At 40.9% G+C, this 22546-nt stretch overlaps 1 pseudogene; it reads left to right on the top strand.

Annotated features, from left to right (window-relative positions):
- LOC143389737 (chromodomain-helicase-DNA-binding protein 1-like) overlaps positions 1–21198 on the top strand; it is a 48703-nt pseudogene extending 27505 nt beyond the window's left edge.
- The last annotated feature ends 1348 nt before the right edge of the window (positions 21199–22546 follow it).

The raw sequence follows: 22546 nt of genomic DNA on the forward strand, positions 1-22546 counted from the left end.
ACTATTAACTCAAGAGAAAGATAATTCTTATGGAACACAAATAGATTTTCGAATGAGATGACTGCCTCGATAGTTAGCATACAGTGGATAAAAAGGTTCTGGAGCCTGGCACAGTAGTGCATGCCTATAGTCCCAGCTACTCAGGAGGCTGAGGCAGGAGGATGGCTTGAGCCCAGGAATTCAAGGCTGGCCTGGGCAACACTGTGAGACCCTGTCTGTGTCCCAGGAGTAATGACCTCAGATTCTGGAATACGGGATGGAATCCTGACTGTTTCATCTTCTAGTGGTGCAACTTCAAATAAATCCCTGAATCTAGCTGTTTCCATTTCAGCATCTGCAAAATGAGAATAGTGCTAGCAAGGGCACAGGGTTGTTGTGAGGGTTAAAAGAGTCAACACATGTAAAGTGCTGTGAGCAGTGCTTGGCAGTAGTAAAGTAGAAGTGTAGCTCTTATTATTGGGTATAACTTAGCCTGTCTCCGTATTCAATCATTAGTATTTCTTTATTCCAACTTTGATTTTATAGGAAGACTTCAATGAGAATGTTCCTGCCTGGCTTGTCTTACATCCAGACGGGAGTTAGTAGTCCTTGTGGAAAGGAACCCTTCATTCAGTTCTTGGAACAAGCCCTTTTAGGCTTGTTTTAGCAATGAGCTCCAATGACCCTAGCTGGAGTGTGTTCTGTACAGTTTCCACATTAATCAAAGAGAAGCCTTTGGTTTGCTTCTTAAAATTCCTGAACCCAAAGTGCTCTTTTGGCCTTTTCCTGCACCATTGGAGAAAGACCAGAGAGTTGTTGCATTGAGTGTTCTTGTCTTGAACTGATTTTACGACATCTTCTTTGATCAGTGTGGAAACCAGTACAGGAAGACACTATCAGGTTTTCTCCAGTCAGAGTCAGGTATCATCTGCTCTTCTCATAGCTAGCGTCAGGTCCTCCTACCTTGTTGAAGCTGCAAGTGTGGTCATGTGCATTTCGTACTGCCCACTGCAGACCTCTCATTGTTTTAAGATATATTTTTAGTTGTAGATGGGCACTGTTTTAGTCAGCTTTTTCACCTCTGTGACCAGAACCAACTGTGGAGGAGGAAAGTTTATTGGAGGGCTCATGGTTTCAGAGGTCTTAGTCCATAGAAGGCCGACTCCATTCCTTGGAGCTCCAGGGGAGGCAGCATCATGGCAGGAGAGTGTGACTGAGGGCAGCAGCTCACATCGTGATCAGAAAGCAGAGAGAGAGACTCCACTGTCCAGATACAAAATATATACCCCTTACCCATGTGCCTGGTGAACCCCTTCCTCCAGCCACACCCACCTGCCCCAGTTACCACTCAGTTAATCCCATTAGGCATTCATTCACTGATTAGGTTAAAGCAATTTTCCAGTCATTTCTCCTCCAAACCTTCTTGCATTGTCTCACATGTGAGCTTTTGGAGGACACCACATCTAAACCATAACAGATGATACCTTTATTTCATTTATTTTTATGTGGTGATGAGGAAGGAACCCAGTGCCTCACGTGTTCTATCACTTGTGTTCTGTCACTGAGCTATAACTGCAGCCCCCAGACCTCTTATTTTTGGAGCTGTTTTCTGAAAGAACTTGTGTCCTTATTCACAGACTGAAGCAAAATCCAATCAAGGTTTTCAAACAAATATTAAATGGCTTCACGCAATTAACTTAAGCATTCTTTTCTTTTGCTTACCTCTCTTTCTGTTATAGTTGATAATTAAATTTTCCCAGTTCACACAATGAAAGGTGAGGTAGCACTTTGACCACTGTAGGGTGGTCAAAACCTGAATTTGGGGGCAGAAATGTCAGTTTGAAGGATGAAGCCAGTCAGTTGGACTGATTTCAGATTTTCAGGATGACCCAGTCCTCCCTTGTGTGTTTCTAGTTCCTTATTTGTGTGTTGCTGATCATGCTCCTTTTTTGTATGGTTTTTAGGTGGAGTTGGCATGAACTTAACAGTAGCAGATACTGTTATTTTTTTTTTGACAGTGATATTAATCCTCAAAATGACTTGCAGGCAGCTGCCAGAGCTCACTGAATTGGCCAGAAGAAGTGAGTGAGTTAGACATTGGCACCTTTCTGCTCTGTTGGCTTGCAGCTGTGCATTGGGGAGAAAGGTGGACAGGGTAGTCCTGACAACAGTGCCACGTTGGAGTTGAGAGACCACTGGGTTTGAACCCCATTGTGCTGCTGGCTTGTAGAGTCATGTTGGGGGATCAGTGGTCACATGATCAGTTCAGACTCAATTTGTTGCACAGTTAAATTCCAAAATGATTAGAAAAAAAACTTAGAATTTATTTAGTTCATGTTTCTCATGATAGATCCTAATTCAGTTTAAAAATGAAGTTAAAGCCAGTGGGTGCACATGCCTGTAATCATTATCAGCATGGGAGACTCAAGCTGGAAGATCAAGTTTAAAGCCAACCTTGCAACTTACCTAAACCCTGTCTCAAAACTTTTTTTAAGGCTAGGATATAACTTCATGGTAAAGCTCCCCTGGGTTGGGTTCCCAGTACCACAAAGAGGAAACAAAGTTGTGTTCAGCTACCCTTTGACTTGAGGTAACATGCCTGCCAGGGGTTATCCTGGCTACAGATGTAGGCCCAATAGTGGTCACTTCATCTTCCTTCCTCTTACTCTTTTGGGGAAAAGTTCAGAAAGAAGTTGAGGCCAGATTTCTCTAACAAATGCTCAGGTCCCAATGAGCAGTGTCCTTTTCATTGTTCCCTGAGTGTGGCATTTGGTTCTGCTTCCTTTTAGGTGTATCTTCCTGGCATGCTTTTTTCCCCAGCTTTGCAGACTCATAACACTGCTCTCATTTGACTCCCGTACAGGGCTGTGGAAGTGATCCGGCTGATTGGCCGAGACACCGTGGAAGAAATAGTTTATAGGAAAGCAGCCTCCAAACTGCAGCTCACCAACACGAACATAGAAAGAGGCCATTTTACTCTGGGAGCCCAGAAACCTTTGGCTGATACTGACCTCCAGGTAAAATGTGTTCTTTTTAGAGTCTCATGATTTATAACCAGCACTCTCTGTGGATGAGAATGCAAATAAAAAGGACCAGCATTAACCACTCATTGTTGCAAATTACACATTTTTTCATTGGCCTAATTCTCACCTAATTTAGTACCTAACTACATGCAAGGTGCCATACTAGCTAAAACTGAGGGTGGCATTTAAAGGCAGAGAAAATAGAATAAAGAGAATGAGCTTTGAACCATCTAACTTGGATTGAAATTCACATCTTATCCCTTATTGGATATATGACTTTGAGCATGAAACTGAACATCATGGCTTAATCTTTTCATGGCTTCTAAAGATGAGTGTGCCACGAGTTACCTCAGAGAGAATTTGTTTTAAGTTCTTTTTTCTTCTTCCTTTTTTTTTAAATCTGTGATGATTAGTTCCATACCTCCTCCTTAATCCCAGACCCTTTGAGTAGTGACTTACAGTACTCATTCCATACTCAGAGATGAGTGAACAAGATTAGGAATTCAAAATTATGCCATAGGACATAGGGGTGAAAGCACTAGAGTTAATTTGCTTGAAGATGGAAAAATTAGATGGGAGTCAAATGCTGGCTTAGAATATTCTAGAGAGCTCTCTTTTGGTAGGAGGCCTTTGAGATAAAATTGAACCTATATTATAATATACCCCAGGTCCTTTTGAGGGATTAGATGCAGAGAGATCAACCCCTAGTATCTAGCATGATTCAGGCATGAAGAGAGTAATAAATGTCTGACAAAAGGTAGTAGCTGTGGGAAGGTCTGCTGTAGGAAACTGCAGAGAAATGACAGGAGTTGGCTCTTGTTTTGAGGCAGGCAGTGAGAGAGAGCAAGTTCAAAGATGGCTTTAAGCCTTTAAGCCTGAAAGATGAGAGTAGAAAGTAGGAAGATAGGGATAGAAATTAGAAAGATGAAAATAATGTAGGCTTTAGTCAACAGAGTTTGTATTAAAAATCAATATAAATTATTGTTAGAGGGAGACTCAGAAGAGAAAGGAATTAGAAAAGTTTGCAAGAAAAACCAGGCCTTAAAAGGATCAGCTTATCAAACAAAAAATTCAAGAGGTATGTGAAAGGGGAAAAATTACACAGTATCACAAGCAGAATTATCAAATTCACAACTAGCCCATGCATGAGTTAAAAATGTCAATTTTCTCACATATGTATCTTTACACATCAGCATTGGAGACAGGGATGGTGCTGTTTTTGTTAGGGAGTCATTGACCTGCAGGAAAGGGTCACAGATTTGGGGGTACTAGAACCTGAAAGAAGAACCCTAGGTTTTGTTTGTTTGCTTGATTTTTGTTTATCTTAGAGAGTAACTGTGGAGTCTTTGGCCTTTTCTGTTTTGAGTCTTCTGCATGCTCATCTGTCATGGTGGCCGGGCATGCTGTGCATTTTATTTTCAGACTATTGAAGAGGCAATTTCAAATGGAAGGTGAAGGCTTGAGAGAGAGGTACGTGTACACTGTAGGTGTCTAAATACACTTCTTCACAGGACCTTGGGGGAGGAGCTCATCATGGGCTGTTGTGAAGGCACAGGCATCAGGAGTTAGAGGAGATGAATTCTCAGATGCTCGACGCTTCCCCAGTGGAGGGAGCTCCAGGCATTCAATCAGGGGTTTCCCTGTGACATTGGCTGCTAGCACATCATTGTGAAATGCACAGGCACAAACTTTGCCATGGGACCAGATCCTTGGGCCAGTACAAACTATTGGCTGTGGGAGAGGACCTTGGTGGGACTTCCTGCCCAGGCCATGGCAAGAAATCACATTCTGGTTCTGTCTTGATTCTTTCCTCGCCACCAGACTGTGAGTTATTTATGGTTGCCAAGAACAAGGGTGATAACTCACTGCCTTGTCTCAAAATACAGCAGGACATTTTTTAAGTTATTAAAAGAATCTAATAGTAAAAGACGTGGTTCTGGTTTGACAGATCTAAGCAGTATAGAGCAGTGAAGGCCTGAAAAAGGAAAGCAGGTTCCTTGTCTTACCAGGAGAACACAGCAGAAACAGAGAGCAGATAAAGATGCGGTGAGCACTTATTGAATGCTTACTGTGTGCTAAGCATGTGTGACGCATACTTTTTCCAGTTGTTTCAGAAGAAGAATAACAAAAAAATGAGATAGACGTCTTTATCTCCATCTTAAGAAATTTTCCAAACATCAGGTTCATGACTCTAATCCGAGCACTCTTTAACTTCCAACTACATGCTCTTAGTTGCTGTAATAAAGTGGTTTTCATTTAAAAAATGGGTAGTTCCTTAAAGACACTTTGTGAGTGAGCAGTAGCGAGGGAAGCCAGGAGACTTAGTCCAAGGAGTGGAAGGGGGAAGGGTCCCAGTATGGACTGAGCCTCATCATAAATACTTGGCTTTCTTCTGTTTTGGGTACTAAATGCCAAAGCCATTTGGCTTGGTTATAAATATAGGTACACCAAGGTTAAATATAAATATATCAGGTGTGGTTTTGCTTAGTTTTTGTCATAGTTTTCATCTCAGGTATTTTCAAGCTGAAGTTTCCAAATTACAGAATAGGCAATCTAGAGATAACTAACCAAATCTAAAAGGGCAGAATGAAAATGAAGTCCCATGATGTGGATCCCAATTGGTTCAGAATTCCTAAGAGAGAGTACTTAGGGAGGTGGAGAGTTGCAGGTAGCAAGTGAAGCCAGGTAACATATCTAAGAGTCTGGTTCCTGCAGCCGTAGGAAGTAGGCTGAGTCTGTCCTCTAGGGGGAGCAAGAGGGCAGGATGGGGAGTGCCCCAGGACTGTCCAGGAAGATTGAAATTGAGAAAGGCTTGGGGTCTGGTGATCAGGGTGGTCATGGTTTTGCCAAAGTGGGTACCGTAAAGCACTGTAGTAGCAAAGTGGCTTGGCAAGGACAGGTGGCAGCTCATGGTGAGATGAGGTGTTCAGTGGCACCTTCTCTTTAGGGTTAGTTTGGCAGTGGGAGAGGTAAGAAGGTAGCCAGCAGGGTCTCTGACTTCTCTCGACTACTGGAAGTACCTGTAGAAAATGCTGGTGAGAGTGCTAGAGAAGATGCTGGGGATCATCTTATCTGCCCCCACTCCTCAAAAAAATTGGAGGCCAAAAAGTTTTTTTGGTATTGTAAATAATTGTCAAAGTCAACATCTCTGATCATCATTCATCACCTCTCTGCTTATTCCTCATCCAACTCCAGAACAGCCTGGCAGGTGTTATTTGTGATGGAAGAGAAGAAAGTCCGTCAGGGGGTCATTTAGACACTTAGCGAGTCACACATCCTCACCTGTGTTATGAGAACTAACTGGATCTCTCGTTTTCTTCATTCAAGTTGAGTGAAATACTGAAATTTGGCTTGGATAAACTGCTCTCTTCTGAGGGGAGCACCCTGGAGGAGGTAGACCTGGAGTCCATCCTGGGAGAGACAGAAAATGGCCAGTGGGCCTCTGGTGCCCTGCCTGCAGCTGGAGGAGGGATCAGAGAGCAGGAGGAAGGAAGTGAGTTGGGCTTAGGTGAGCCAATGACTCCGTCACCTCAAGCTAGGGTGTGAGTGAGATGCGTCCCCATGGGAAGTCCTGTGTCCTGCCCCGGGGACCTCTCTTCCTACCCAGCCCTGTAGTCATCTGTGACATTCTTAAGGCTTCCTGGTCCAAGAACTGCCAGAGTAATCGTTGTTCCCTTGAAGCTGGACTTTGAATCCAAGGAATGATATTAATGTTTATGGTCCTGTCAGTCTCAAGGATTAAATTTGAACCTTTTCTCCCTTGACGCAGACATCTTCTTTGGAGTTTATTTGGTGAAACCTGCTATCTTTATGATGGTGCTTTGCACAGTGATTCCTTTTCTCAATAGTAGAATGTTTTTTAAATTGCAACTAATATTTATGGACATTTATTGTGTTCATCAACAGTACTTACTATGTCATGTGCTTTAGGTCTTTTAAGACCCATGAGGTGGGGGCTGGGGTCGTGGCTCAGCGGTAGAGCACTCACCTCGCATATGCAAGGGCCTGGGTTCGATCCTCAGCACCACATAAAAACAGAAGTAAAATAAAGGCATTGTGTCCAACTTCAACTAAAAAAATAAATATTAAAAAAAAAGACCCATGAGGTGTAGGAGATCATTTTGTCTTCCTTTTTCTTTTTTCCCGAATTTTTTTTTAAGTTGGAGATAGATAGCATGCCCTTATTTTATTTTTTTAATGTGGTGGTTAAGGATCGAGCCCAGTGCCTCACACATGCTGAGCAAGCACTCTGCCACTGAACTACAGCCTTAGCCCCAATATTTATCTTTTTGTCCATTTTCTGTTCTGAAATATTTGAATTTCAGACTTGAAAGGAGTTTTGTTTTGTTTTTTCTTTTTCTCATGATCATTTTTAAAATGTCTGTTCTCCTGTATCAGCAACAGGGAGTCAATATGGGATGGTGTGAGAGGGTTTTTACTGATCTTTTTTAAAATTTTTTTATTCATATATGACAGCAGAATGCATTATAATTCTTATTATACATATAGAGCACAATTTTTCATATCTCTGATTGTATACACAGTATATTCACACCCAGTTCGTGTATTCATACCTGTAATTTGGATAATAATTATCACATTCCACCATCATTAATAATCTCATGCCTCCTCCCTTCCCCTCCAACCCCTCTGCCCTATCTAGAGCTTGTTGTTACTCCCATCTCCCACTCTCTATCCCACTATGAATCAGCCTCCTTATATCAAAGAAAATATTCGGCATTTGGTTTTGGGGGATTGGCTAACTTAGCATTATCTTTTCTAACTCCATTCATTTACCTGAAAATGCCATGATTTCATTTTCTTTTATTGCTGAGTAATATTCCATTATGTGTGTGTGTGTGTGTGTATACATACACACACACACACACACATACACCACAGTTTTTAATCCATTCATCTATTGAAGGGCATCTAAGTTGGTTCCACAGTTTAGCTATTGTGAATTGTGCTGCTATAAATATTGATGCAGCTGTGTCCTGTAGTATGCTGTTTTTAAGTCCTTTGGGTATAGATGGAGGAGAGGGACAGCTGGGTCAGATGGTGGTTCCATTCCCAATTTTCCAAGTAATCTCCATACTGCTTTCAATATTGGCTGCACCAATTTGCAGTCCTATCAGACTGCAACACTTAGAGTGGTTTTGATTTGCATCTCTCTAATTGCTAGTAATGATGAACATTTTTTCATGTATTTGTTGACTGATTGTATATTATCTTCTGAGAAGTGTCTGTTCAGGTCCTTGGCCCATTTATTGATTGGGTTATTTGTTTTTTTGGTGTTTAGCTTTTGAGGTTCTTTTTATACCCTAGAGATTAGTGCTCTATCTGATGTGTGAGGGGTAAAGATTTGCTCCCAAGATGTAGGCTCTCTATTCACCTCACAGATTTGTTTCTTTTGCTGAGAAGAAACTTTTTAGTTTGAGTCCATCCCATTTATTGATTCTTGATTTTAATTCTGGCACCAAAAGAGTCTTATTAAGGAAGTTGGAGCCTAAGCCCACATGATGGAGATTAGGGTCTACTTTTTCTTCTATTAAACGCAGCGTCTCTGGTTTTATTCCTAGGTCCTTGATCCATTTTGAGTTGAGTTTTGTGCATGGTGAGAGATAGGGGTTTAATTTCATTTTGTTGCATATGGATTTCCAGTTCTCCCAGCACCATTTGTTGAAGATGCTATCTTTTCTCTAGTGCATGTTTTTGGTACCTTTTTCTAATATAAGATAATTGTAGTTTTGTGGGTTAGTCTCTGTGTCCTCTGTTCTGTACCATTGGTCTACCAGTCTGTTTTGGTGCCAATACCATGCTGTTTTTGTTACTATTGCTCTGTAGTATAGTTTAAGGTCTGGTATAGTGATGCCACCTGCTTCACTCTTCCTGCTAAGGATTGCTTTAGCTATTCTGGGTCTCTTATTTTTCCAGATGAATTTTGTGATTGTTTTTTCTATTTCTATGAGGAATATCATTGGGATTTTGGTTGGAATTGTATTAAATCTGTATAGCGCTTTTGGAAGTATGGTCATTTTGATAATATTAATTCTGCCTATCCAAGAGCAAGGTAGATCTTTCTATCTTCTAAGGTCTTTTTTGATTTCTTTCTTTAGGGTTCTGTAATTTTCATTATATAGATTTTTCACCCTTACTGACCTTCTTAATTCAAGAGTTCCTTCTAGCCTGGCACAGTGGTGCATACCTGTAATCCCGGTGACTCCAGAAGCTGAGGATCATGAGTTCAAATCCAGCCTCAGCAAAAGTGAGGCACTCAGTGGGAACCTGTCTCTATTAAATACAAAATAGGGCTGGGGTGTGGCTCGGTGGCTCATGCCCCTGAGTTCAATCCCCAGTACCTCCCTCCCCACCCCACCCCACCCCACCCAAGAAAAAGAGTTCTTTCTCCCATCAATACAGAGAAGCACAATGGCTTCAGTAGGGTGCTTCCTTTACTGGTAGGGAAGGGGCTGGGCGAGGCTTTTGGTTTTGTCCTTCTGAATTTTCTCCCATTGCTTCTCTCTTTCTCCCTGCCATAGACTGTCGAAGGCTGTCTGCATTACCTCTTTATCACCCGAGAGCAGAGCGCCCCCAGATGTCTGACTGCATCTCCTTCCAGCCCTTCCTTTGAATTCCTAAGCAGCCACTGCTCTGAACTACCAATCTCAGATGTCCTCATTGCTCTCCCTTCCTGGGGTGACCTCATTCTGGAGGATGAACTTTATCTGTCTGGCACTGCTAGAGCTCCACTGTCCTGCTCCTGTGCAGATTCCGTCTGCCTCCCCAGACCAGTGAGGGCTTCAGAGCTCAGCTGGTTTGGGATGTTCATTCTCTGTTTACCTTCAAGTGGAAGTTTATAGTAGTTCCCGACTCCTAATTTTTTGGTAGGCTTAGATTAGGGGAGGTTTGATTATCCTTGTTGACTGGTGTGGTTTTTATGGAATATATGGAGAATTAAAAATCTAGGCAACTGGCATTATTTTACAGAACATAGTTCTTGGACTTTTCTCAGCTTGTTGTTTTAGTCGTATCCTATTCCCATTTCAAGGATATAATATCCTCCCCGAGGACATTTATTGTAGCTTTTTAAAATATATCTCAGGGAGGATATTTATTATATCTTTTCAAAAAGTGTTACCCTGCCCACTGTATTATCTCTTTTTGCTCCATTTGCTTTTCCTTCTTCCTCTTCTTTTTAAAAATTTTGTTTTGGAGTCTCTTGTTCTTGTTAGCAGTTTACCTGAAACATCTGGTGTCCTGTCTGATCAGGGTGCTGGTGAAATGCCCCAAAGCTGACAGGCAGCTCTGTTGTGAACAGGTGGGTGGCCTTTGGGCCTCATGCCAACAGCACTGGTTAGCAAGCCAGCTTTTGCACTGGGGGAGCTTTTCAGACAGCCAGATTTGAAGATTTCACTGGACAACTCATCATATCCTAAGACGAGTCCTATACCATTACAGTGAAATTGTTGGTTTAAATTGGAAAGACAGGGAGCTGAGGGCTCATGGTGCTCCTGGTGTTTAGTGTGCGGATCCTCTCTGTTCCTCCATACTGTGAGGACTGAAAGGGTTCCTGCAGTCAGCCCCAGCTAGATACCAGTGTTTTGGTTCCACAGCTCTCTGAATCTGTTGTTCTCTTCTTATCCACTTTTTATCTTCCAAAGAATTCATGCACTGTTTCATCTACCATTGCCTCATATCTTTTTAGAAATCTGTGTATTGTCCTTTAGCTGTTTCAGGTGAGAGAAAAAATAGATATGTGTGTGGTCATATTTTTAAGTTGTATTTGATTACCTTAGTACCAAGTTTCCACCCTTTTCTATACTCATCTAGATTGACTTTATTTACTAGAACAAAATAAAATTACAGTGTTTTCAGAAAGATAATTATATATCTCAGTCTACCTACAAAAAATTACATTTTTGCAGACAGTTTAACTGTTGGATTCTCTAGTTGGATTAAAATTTGGAATGTTGTCTTCGATGACTGTCTTGATTCTCTTTGTGGTAGATGGTTCCTCTGGCAGGACCCACATGAGGGTCTAGACCTGTGGGCTCCAGCTGCCTCTTCAAAACAGAGTGAAGACATAAAGCATGGTTAAAAATAACAAAGGAATATGAAAGAGGAGTAGTTAGAGCAGCCCATTCACAATTAAGTATAAAGTAAGGTAGCTTTATCTTTAATGCCAAGTTTTTTAAAAAGCACAGTTATATGGTAAGCTGAGAATTTCATGCAGTATGATACTACATAATGTTGATCATAATTGAAACTTCTCAGCCCTTTATGTTTTTTCTACTTGTTGATAGAGTGCCTCTTTGAGAGCCCCCTGCTGATTTAATTAGCAAATGCCAATTAGAATTATGGCTGGTTAGATTTGGGTACAAGTGTGAAGCAGTTGATCTCTTGAGAATGAAAATGTTTTGCTTTCATACTCTCTGGGGAAAACATACTTGTAGCTGATTTCATAATGCTGTGAAAATACATTATTTGGTAACATGTGCTATTACATACATTTTACTTTTGACTTATTATTCTACCTGTCTGTGTTTACTAGTCTTGCCTGGTTATCACTTGATTCATGATCTTGGCAGACCACCTAGCCTCATTGGGCCTTAGTGTCTTCATCTGTAAAATGGTGCTATTAATGTCTGCTTTACTCTTTTACACAGCTGCAAAAATCAAATGTGATACTAGATGTGAAATTGCTCTGATAGCATAAAGTGCTACTTAAGAATATTCTATTGGCTGGGGGTGCCACTCAGTGTCAGAGCTCTTGCCTAGCATTTGTGAGTCCCTGGGTTTGATCCCCAGCACTGCAAAAATTAAAGAAAGAAAAAAGATTATACTACTGTTCTTATTGTTTTTGCCATGATTATTTGCAAGCTTTTTTCTACTTTTCCATACACACTAATCTACTGAAAAGAACATATTGATCTTAGAATTAGAAAAACCTGCCATGTTCATTTTGTAGCAGAAAGAGTTGAAACCATTTAATCCCTGTGTGAGTCTCAGTTTCCCCTTTCATAAGTGGGGTTAGCTATAACATGATTGATGTAAAAAACATGAAGATGCTTTGTGAGATCTGTAAAGAATATTATAAATCCAAGGGATTATTTTTTTGTGATTTTTTTTTCATTTTTTCATAGAATTGCTACTTGTTCCTTTTAATATTATAGAAAAAGGGAAAAAAGAGTATTAAAAGTGTGTTTGGGATTAAAAAGTAGAGATTTTATTAGCGGTTCTTAAAAGTCAGTGAGATTTACACTGGGAATAGTTGTGGAATGAATGAGTGATTTGAGACTCAGCAGGGTAGAGGGATCCAGCAGAGATTCCCATATCATCTTGGATAGACCCGAAAGGGTTTTAAGCCAATGCTCTGTCCTTTGAAAAGTGAACATATGTAGAACCCAAACTTATCAGTGTAGTGCAACAGGAAATGGAATGCCTTCATCACAAGCTGGTCTTTGCCCTTCAGAGTAAGGGCTATTCTCTTATTCACCTAGTTATTGCTTTGAATAGCATTAACCTGTCTTTCAATGTCTTAACATTTCTCACTTTGTGTTTTATGTTCTTAGAAAGCCATATGTACTTATTCAAAGGTAAAGATTATTCTAAAGAGGCCAGTAAGGAAGACAGAAAATCATTTGAACAACTGGTGAATCTTCAGAAAACCCTTTTGGAGAAAACAAGTCAAGAAGGCCGGTTACTCCGAAATAAAGGCATTGTAAGAGCTGTTAATTTTTGTGAAATCATAATTCCAAAAAATTATATCTTAGGATGATTTGTTAAGAAATAAGTGTCTGTTAAAATATAGCAAATTAACTAAACCCTACATAAAAATATAGTATAAAAAACATTAACAAGCTGAGTATATTATACCATTTAATACAGGTAAAAGTAGGCCTGTCCCTCTTCTAGCCACCCTAAAGGGATCACCATGTTACATCAAAATACCATATCCTGCTGTTGATAATCATGACCCTGTTTCATTAAGAGATGATGGCAATCATAACCGATACATGTAATGTTCACAGTATTTTGTGCTTAAAATGTATTTTCTAAATGTTAGCTATCATTAAGATAATCATGCTAAAATACTGTATTAAAAGGAATTGTACATTTGTAGAAAGATTCGTGTTAAAATTATTTAAACTTTAAATCCCATCCTACGGTGTATGCTTTCAATCAAAGAAAAAAGTAAGCACCTTATTACTAATGAGATGAATCAAAATGACTAGCAGCCATGCTAGTGCTTTGCGCGCCGTGCCAGTGCAATGCAAAATATGAATGTTAAATTGGATTACCTGGCGGCCAGTGCCCACCACACAGGGATGCTGTGCTCTGTGAGATCCCACGCGAGTCACCTCTGTAGAGTGTGCTTCAGGGTGAAGGAGACGTGAGAGGATAGGACGTCTCTGACCTTCTGGGCTGTGGTCCTGTCTTTCCCACAGGTTCTTATCCCAGGCCTAGTGGAGGGGTCCACCAAAAGGAAGCAGATTCTGAGCCCAGAAGAACTGGAGGAAAGACAGAAAAGAAGACAAGAAGCAGCAGCCAAGAGAAAGGGATAATAGAGGAAAAGAAGAGGGCAAAGGAAGAGGCTGAACATAAGAAAAAGTATGTCCATAAAGTACTGTGGTTTCCAGTTACGTAGGTCTCGTCTCCTCTGCTGGATTGTGGAGAAGGGAAGGATATTCATATGGGAAATTTAATATTTTTTTAAGAGAGAGAGAGAATTTTTAAATATTTATTTTTTAGTTTTTGGTGGATACAACATCTTTATTTTTATGTGGTGCTGAGGATCGAGCCCAGCGCCTTGTGCATGCCAGGCAAGCGCGCTACTGCTTGAGCCATATCCCCAAGCCCTTAATATATTTTTGATGGAAAAAAAGTATGTCTGTGTTACTAACCAAGCTGAGGATCACAGTTGGCAAAGGATTCCACAATTGAACATCACTTAAAAATTCAAAAAAGTATCAACCTGGTAGTTCTTGTTGGTAACAGAATACTTTTTTTTTTTTGGATTAGGGATTGAACCTGGGACACTCTACCACGATCTACTTCCCCAGTTCTTTTTCATTTTGAGCCAGCTCTCACTGAGTTATCCAGCTGGCCTCTAACTTGTGATCCTCTTGCCTCAGCTTCCGGAGTAGCTAGGATCGCAGGTGTGCACCACCACGCCTGACTCCACAGAACACTTTTTCAAAGATTCAGCTTTAACGTTGAGTCCACTTTAGTGAGAAGTCTTGAGTACCTAAAGCAGAGAAACAAGAAATTCTAAAAATTTTATTATAGTTGACAAGGAATTGTTTATTTGAACAGTCCCTTTTAGTCATGTACTTAAAAACAGGGACATTTGGTGGCTGCTCAGTATTGAAGTGTAATAAAGAGACAGTTGGGCTGATCACTAAAACTTGTTTATTCACAGTTGAGCAGAAAACTTCAGTCGGTGAGTTTGTGATTGCATCTCACTTGGCAGTTACTATTTGGAATAGCAGTGCAGAATGTGCTCAAAGGAGAGGTCACTTTTCTCTTCTCTCTGGCCTATTGAAGGGTGGCTTGGTGGAAGTCCAACAACTACCAGTCCTTCTGCCTGCCCTCTGAGGAGAGTGAGCCTGAAGACCTGGAGGATGAGGAAGACAGGGGTGCTGCCAAGCTAGGCTGCGAAGACCCAGACCCAGCCTCCATCAAGTACGTCATCGGTGACATCACACACCCTCAGGCCCAGGCTGAGGACGCCTTCATTGTGCATTGTGTAGGTACGAGAAGTGGTGTGGGACAGGGAGGGTGCCTCGTCTTCATGGTGCCAAGAAAGGGAGAGGATGAGGCACAGTCATGGCTTAAGGGCTGGTCCCAGTGCACTGTCATGTGGCCAGAAATGCATGGCTTATAGAATCAGCTCTTCGGTTTACCTGGTTAAGTTACCCACTCTCCCTGAGTGTCAGCCTCCTAATCTATGTTAATGGGACAATATCTGTCTCATCCTCTGCACAAATTTTTTAAGAGGGTGAAATAAGGCTGCATTTTAGAAGAAAACTGTATTCTCTGAGAAACTCCCTGTGTGTTCCCCTGACAACCTTTGCATGTTCTGTATCCTCTGCCAGGAACCCTACTTTCCCAAATAATTCCATCAAGCATTGTTCAAATGTCTGCTTGTAAAACAGTCTGTATGTTGCCTCTGTTACCCTGTCCTATTTCTACACTACTTAACCTTTATTCCCTCCTGGTGTATTAACGTGTGTCTTTGACCGTCTCGTTGCATTAGAATATAAGCTTAATGGAAGAGGACTGTGTGTGTGCATGTGTGCTCACTGTATCACCCCATACCTAGAATGTCGTCTGACGTGTGGTACAGGTACATGAGTAGTTGTGGTGTGAATGAGTATAAATATCAGGTGCCACCCAGCTCCATTAGTGTGAGCTTGAATCAGTCATTCAACATTTTCTCTTCCTTGCTTGTAAAACGGGAGTTGTATGCTGTGGTATTAACAGTGCTTGTCACTGCCGTGTTCCATCCACTCTCCACTCTCCAGAGTTATAGACCCACCAGAGATTTCTGCTTCTTCTTAACACTCATTTTTGAGCTGCCTTTCTGTTATGATGACCAGGTGTATCTTTCAGAAAACCTGAACATATTTGGGAATCCAACTATGATTCTCTTAGGAGATCAGATATATCGTTCCTTCCCTTTGAAAAAATCATTCTTCTACAAGCCTATCTTGTGTGATTTTGTTTTTCTAAATTGTGGGCTTGACTTTGCCTCTTACAGATGAAAATTTTCTTTCTTCCGCCAGATGACTCTGGCCGCTGGGGCAGAGGTGGCTTAGTCACGGCTCTGGAAGCACGATCAGCTGAGCCAAGAAAAAAATATGAGCTGGCAGGAAAAATGAAAGGTAAGAAACAGAACAATGGAATAAGACAGGAAAAGACACTCAGGATGGTATTGGGGTTAGCTAGCCCTCAAGAAGACTTAGGAGAGCCAATTGGGATCGGAATTCTGTCATCTCTCTGCCTGTTTTCTCATCTGTAAGGTACATACTTTGTCACTCCTACCCTGTGGGACTACAGTGAAGATAATGTAGGTATTTTGAAAAATGTCAATTGCTGCATCTTCAAGTATTAGAATAAAGATTGTTTCATCCAACTCATGTCATCTTCATAAGGGAATATCCCATAAAAATGTCAGAGAGCTATAGGAGAGAAATGCAACACACTATTAAAACTGGTGGGTGGTGGGTCAGGTTTGTGCTAGGTGGATTATGAGGTCAGCAGAGCCTGGGTACAACACTCCTTGGAGACAGAAATAAGGCTGTTTGGGACTAGGAGAACTTAGAAGACTAAGAAGTATTGTCCTTTGTCACACAGAAGGGAAAAAGCCACCACCTTTACGTGGCAAGGTTGCAACATGTCAGCAAGAGTAAGATGATCACTGAGGTCATTTTCTGCGGTTGAGCAGTCTCGGGACCTTGTCCAACAAAGAAGGGCCCTCCAGATATCTTAGAGACTGGTTTTCCTAATTCTTTTGCCCAGTTCTCTAAAGTAAAGAGAAAAATAAGGATGTAAAACACATTGCTGAAAGAAGGGTTTGGTGTGTGTTGAAACAGCCAACCCAGATCTAGATCTTGACTTGGCAGGATTCAAAACAAAAGCAGAAATGTGCAGAGAACCCAGGAGCAGTCAGAGCCAGAGGTGCCGACTGAGGTCCCTGTTGGAAATCGTGTTGGAGAAATGAGAGGGCAGAGAACAGTATGTGGAAAACTTTTGGAGCGAAGAGGAGACAGTAAGAATTTTCAGAAAAATAAGAGAACCTTGAGAATGTAGTATTTTGAAGTAAAGGTTTTGCTTATTTAAATTGAAGTATTTCAGATTTTTTTAAAAACTGGATATTTTGTATACCTTAATGAGATACCTTGGGAATGGGATCAGGTCTAAACACAAAATTCACTTATATTTCACATAAAACTAATGGACATAGCCTGAAGGTAGTTTCATACATTATTTTTAGTGCACTGTGCATCACATGAGGTCTAATGTGGAATTTTCCACTTGTGGCATCATAACACTGTTAAAAATTTGGGATTTGGGAGGATTTGGGATTTCTGGATTAGGGATGCTGCTCAACCTTTGTAAGGGAAGAGAGAATATTAAGAAGGCAAAGTGGTTTACAGTGTCAGACTCTGAATTAGTATACAGGGTAAAAATGGGAGTTCATAACTTACTTTAATCTAATGTATGAAGTATGATATGTCAAGAGATTTGTAATGTTTTGAACAACCAATAAAAAAAAAGAATTGGGAAAAGGCCACTGGATTCAACCCATGATCAGTCACATGACCTTGGAGCACTTTGAGGAATGTGAGGACTGTCACCTGGTTGTATAGATTTAAGGTAAAAGTGGTCAGTAAGAAAATGGAGTTGGAAGGTGTACACTCTTTTCTGAAGAAGGATTTATATTTTTTAATCTTTTTTTGTAGTTGTAGATGGACAGAATGCCTTTACTTTATTTTTTTATTTTTATGTGGTGCTGAAGATTGAACCCAGTGCCTCATGCATGCTAGGCAAGCTCTACCACTGAGCTATAGCTCCAGCCCCATGAAGAAGGATTTAAATAGCCTAGATCAGAGTAGGTGGAACTGGAACAAGGCTTCCTGGAATGGTAAGAGTTATCTGGGGTCTGGGAAGATGGGTTGAATTTGAATAGGTAGATAGAATGGCAAGAGATGCCTAACAGTTTCACATTCTTTTTGGTATCCCTATAGTATTTACTGTTCCCAAATCATTGCACAGTCCCCACGCATGGGCCAGGCATAGGCCAAGGAACAGCAGAGTTCACTTGTAAAGGGAAGGTTGGCCACATCATTGAAGACCATACATGGCTTGTCTAGGGGATACGTTCTAAGTAGGACAACATCCAGTGGATCACGGCTAGACATACAGGAAGCCTGATCAGAAGAATGGCATAGCAGGGCTGGGGCTGGGGCTCAGTGGTGGAGCACTTGTCTAGCATATGTGAGGCACTGGGTTCGATTCTCAGCACTGCATATAAATAAATAAAGGTCCATTGTCACCTAGAAAAAAAAATTAAAAAGAAAATGATGTAGCAGAGCCAATATTTTAGAATTAAAAGATTTGGGTGTGCAAGATATCTACCTTTTTAGTTTAAACAAATAGTTTAAACTGGGTTATGTAGAGCCCAGAATTAAAGGAGCACATCTGCCTAGAATGTCAGTTTGATTTGATTTGTATGGGGTAGGAAAACATGCAAATAGGTAGCCGTAGTAGAATGCAGAATTTGAATGATGTGAGACAAACACTAAGACTTCCAAAGGCATTTCAGGCTCATAGAAGTCCTCCACACCTCCCTACCCAGAGATGCCTCTAGCACTTGCTTTCCTTCTCCGTTGCCTGTAGGGCACTTGGCTGGTGACGTTTGGGGAATACTGAGTTAGCAGAACATGAAAAATTCAGGAGGGAAGCAGATGAGAACCTGGCTAAGGCGGTGACCGAGGTCAGGAGAACAGGGGAGTGAGAAAAGGCTACGAATGACTGGCAGAGGTAAGGTCCTAGACCTAACTGGATTTGGAAGAGCAGGCACAGTAGGGTTCGGAGTAATTCTCCTTCAGTGGTCCATGTGAGACTGAGTGTTCTTTCTCTTGTTCTTTTTTCTTTTTTTAATCTCAAACTTGAGTTTGGGAGGTGTCCTTTTATTCCCTATTGATGATAAAGAGTCAAGAAACACAGGGCAAGATCTGGTAAGTTTAAAAACAAAAACACATCTTTTAATCAGAACTAACATTTGGCTCCCAATAATTTCTCTTAAAGCCTTTCCTGCCCCTGCTGGCCAAGATCTCTAGTATGCGAGTGGTTTGCTACGGCTGCCATAACAGTGCCTCAGATTGGCACTCAGCTTAACCCTAGATACGTATGTTCTCAGAGCTCTGGGTGCCACCAGTCCAGGATTAGAGTGTCGGTAGGTGGGTTTCTCCTGAGGCTTCTCTCCTTGACTTGCAGATGACCACCTTCTCACTGTGTTCTTCAGAGGACACAAGCCAGTTTCGATTAGGGCCCACCATAATAACCTCATTTTAACTTAATAATCTCCATTCTTTCTTTTTATTTTACGTGACAGAATGTATTTTGACATGTCATACATACATGGAGTGTAACTGCCCACTCTTTTTTTTTAAGAGGGAGAGAGAGAGAGAGAGAGAGAGAGAGAGAGAGAGAGAGAGAGAGAGAATTTTAATGTTTATTTTTTAGTTTTTCGGCAGACACAACATCTTTGTTTGTATGTGGTGCTGAGGATCGAACCTGGGCCACACGCATGCCAGGTGAGCACGCTAAGGCTTGAGCCACATCCCCAGCCCTGTAACTGCCCATTCTTGTGGTTGTTCATGGTGTGGAGTTACACTGGTTATGTGTTCATGTATGAACATAGGAAAGTTATCTGCAATTCATTCTACTGTCAGTATAAATCTTTTTAAGGCTTTTGTCCATGTGTAGTTACATTCTGGGGTACTGGGAGTACCCTAAATTCAAAACATGGATTTGGGGGAGCAGGGTCCATCCCATAACAAGCAGGTTGGCCCCCACACCACTTCGCCATCCCCCAGCCTTCTGAGTATCACAGCCCCTAAGCGCTGTCCCCTGCTTCCTTATCATCCCCTGGCCTAGACTCCAGGCCCCTTCGTGTGTAGGGACTTTTTTATCCTTAGTATCCCACATAGTATCGGCTCCTAGGAAATGCTCAGTAAACATTTACTGAAGAGTAAGAAAATATGTCTCAAAACTCTGGGGGTTTCATCATTTATTACATGAAAGTTTCTGTAAAAGATTGTGTTTGCTGGCCAGCCACAGGCAGAGGAAAGGAACCAGTACAACACTTCTCTGCTTACATCAGAATCCTCCTTTTGCACCTTAAGTATCTCTTGCTTGCTTGTCTGTCATTTGGAATACCTGTAGTGAATTTATTTACCACACCGATAGTTTTCTCCAAGACCTGAGTCCACATCCAAATTTTTTTTTTTTTTTTTAAGAGAGAGAATTTTTTTAATATTTATTTTTTTAGTTTTCGGCGGACACAACATCTTTGTTTTTATGTGGTGCTGAGGATCGAACCCGGGCTGCACGCATGCCAGGCGAGCGCGCTACCGCTTGAGCCACATCCCCAGCCCCTCCACATCCAAATTTTGAACCAAAACTTACACTTAAGAAATTTAGAAACCAGGCTGAAAGAGGTTCATTCTCTTCATATTGGTGGTGTGTGTGACTAGCAACAAAGTGGTTTCCGGTTTATTGGTTCATTCAGGAATTTCTAAAATAAGAACAAAAGGCAGAGGGTGTACAACATAATGTCCATGCATGAGAATTTCAGAATATAGTTACTCAGGAAACTGTTCACGGTGTGGAACGTTGTGTCTCACATTGGCTCCAGAAGCTCCCTGAACTCTCCAGCTTCCCCCATTAGTTGGAGGTGGGGGATCTTTAGCATCTGTTTTCATAGAGATTGTCTAGACAGAAATGGTTCTCAGGACAAGCAGGCAGCCTAACTCTAGTGTCAGAGGACTGGATCGTGAGAACCTCTAAAATCCTATCTACTCCTAAGAGTAATTTTTCTTTACCTATGAGAACATTTAGAAAGTACAAGTTTTAGATTCCAGTTTTTAACATATCATGAAAAGAGGAAGAAATTCTCGTTACCACAAATACAAGTTATGATGAGTACATAATCACACATTGCTGTGCAAGCAGAGCATACAAAAGAGATGGAGCCACCCGGTGCAGTGACACACACCTGTAATCCCAGCAGCTCAGGAGGCTGAGGCAGGAGGATCACAAGTTCAAAGCTAACCTCGGCAATTTAGTAAGGCCCTAAGCAACTTAACAAGACCCTGTCTCAAAATGAAAAATAAAGACTGGAGATGTGGCTTAGTGGTTAAGCACCCCTGGGTTCAATCTCTGTAACCAAAGAAGGGGCCGGGGGGATGGAGCCAAAGCCTAAGTGGTCCATAAAAGGCTATGGCAGGTCACTGAGTTGACAGTGGAACTGTCTCATGTCATCCATCTAATGGTTGTTCTTTCTAGTTAGCCTTGGTAGTGGCTCAGCACCATGATTGCTCTGATGTCCTGTCTGGCATTAAGATGGCAGCCCTAGAAGAGGGCCTCAAGAAGATATTTTTAGCAGCAAAGAAAAAAAAAGGTAAGCTCTTCCATCTGAGATCAGGAGAGGACCTTCTTCTTCCAGACATGTGGTGTCGTTTTGACGGGGAGATGAGGAATGTCCAGACCACACTCGGTTTGCATGGCAAAGGTAGAGCACAGAGTGCTGACCACTTCATCTTGTCTGTGTGTGACCCGTTTCCTTTTCAGGTTGGTTTTATATTTGTTATCTCGTTTTTATCATGATTTTACAGTGGGGAAGCAGAAGATTAGAGATGAAGAAATTTGGTCATACGCAATTGGGAAAAGCCGTTTATTATACTTCCCCTTAGAGAGTCACAGTATGCCATGACTCTCTGCCAAAGAAATTTAATTTTGTTTCTAAACCTAGTGTGTCTTGGTGTTTGTTGAATTTCATGGATTATTGGGGAATCTTTGATTTCACCATTAATCATATTCTACTTCCATTGTGCCTGCTTATTTTCAAGAGCCTGTGGATCTTTATGTTTAGCAGAACAACTTAATTTTTCCCTATTATAATCCCCTCATCAGCATATTTTTCACAATGTATTTGTGTATTTTGTGTGGACAGTCATTTTCTTCTCTGTTTATCATATACCCATCAACCCATTTTTGATGAGTGAAGACATCATGATCTTTTTTTGCAAATGCCAGTGGAATATTATGCATCCATAAAATAGATGAAATAATGATATGAGCTCCAGTATGGATGAACTTTGAAAGAATGCTAAGTAAAAGACAGTCAAAAAACTCACATATTGCATAATTCAATTTATAGAAAATGCTCATAATAGACAAATCTAGAAAGCCGACTAATGGTTGTCAGAAAGGAGGAAGGAGAGAGTGAGGAGGGAATTTATTATTCTTATAGAGAATCTTCTTTTGCGGTAGTGAAATGTTTTGGACTCAGATAAAGGTGTTTGCACAATATATAAATATACTAAGTGCCACTGAATTGTATCCTTCAAAATGGTTAAAATGACAAAATTTTATTTTCTACATATTTGATTAGTTTTAAGAACATGCATGATCTCTGGATCTTCTTTCTGAAATTGAAGCAACCCAGTTGTAGGGGGAGTGTGAGAAATTTTGCATAAGCATCAGCCAGGATATGGGCACTTAAAATAGAAAAAAAAAACAGAGGAAAATTAGAAGTTAAAAGTACTAGTGCTTTTAGTATCCTTGCAGTTCACTGTTTAAAATATATTATTCTTTTTAAATGAAAGCCAAATTTTTAAATTTAACCCTTTATTTTTAAAACCATCTAAAGCAGATCAGATTTTAGCAAAATATTTCTATCCATCTATCTAAATCTATTTATCAAACATGAATTATGTATGTGGTCACCCCTCTATCAGTGCATATCT

Source organism: Callospermophilus lateralis, unplaced genomic scaffold, assembly GCF_048772815.1.
Source record: "Callospermophilus lateralis isolate mCalLat2 unplaced genomic scaffold, mCalLat2.hap1 Scaffold_1576, whole genome shotgun sequence".
Lineage (NCBI taxonomy): Eukaryota > Metazoa > Chordata > Mammalia > Rodentia > Sciuridae > Callospermophilus > Callospermophilus lateralis.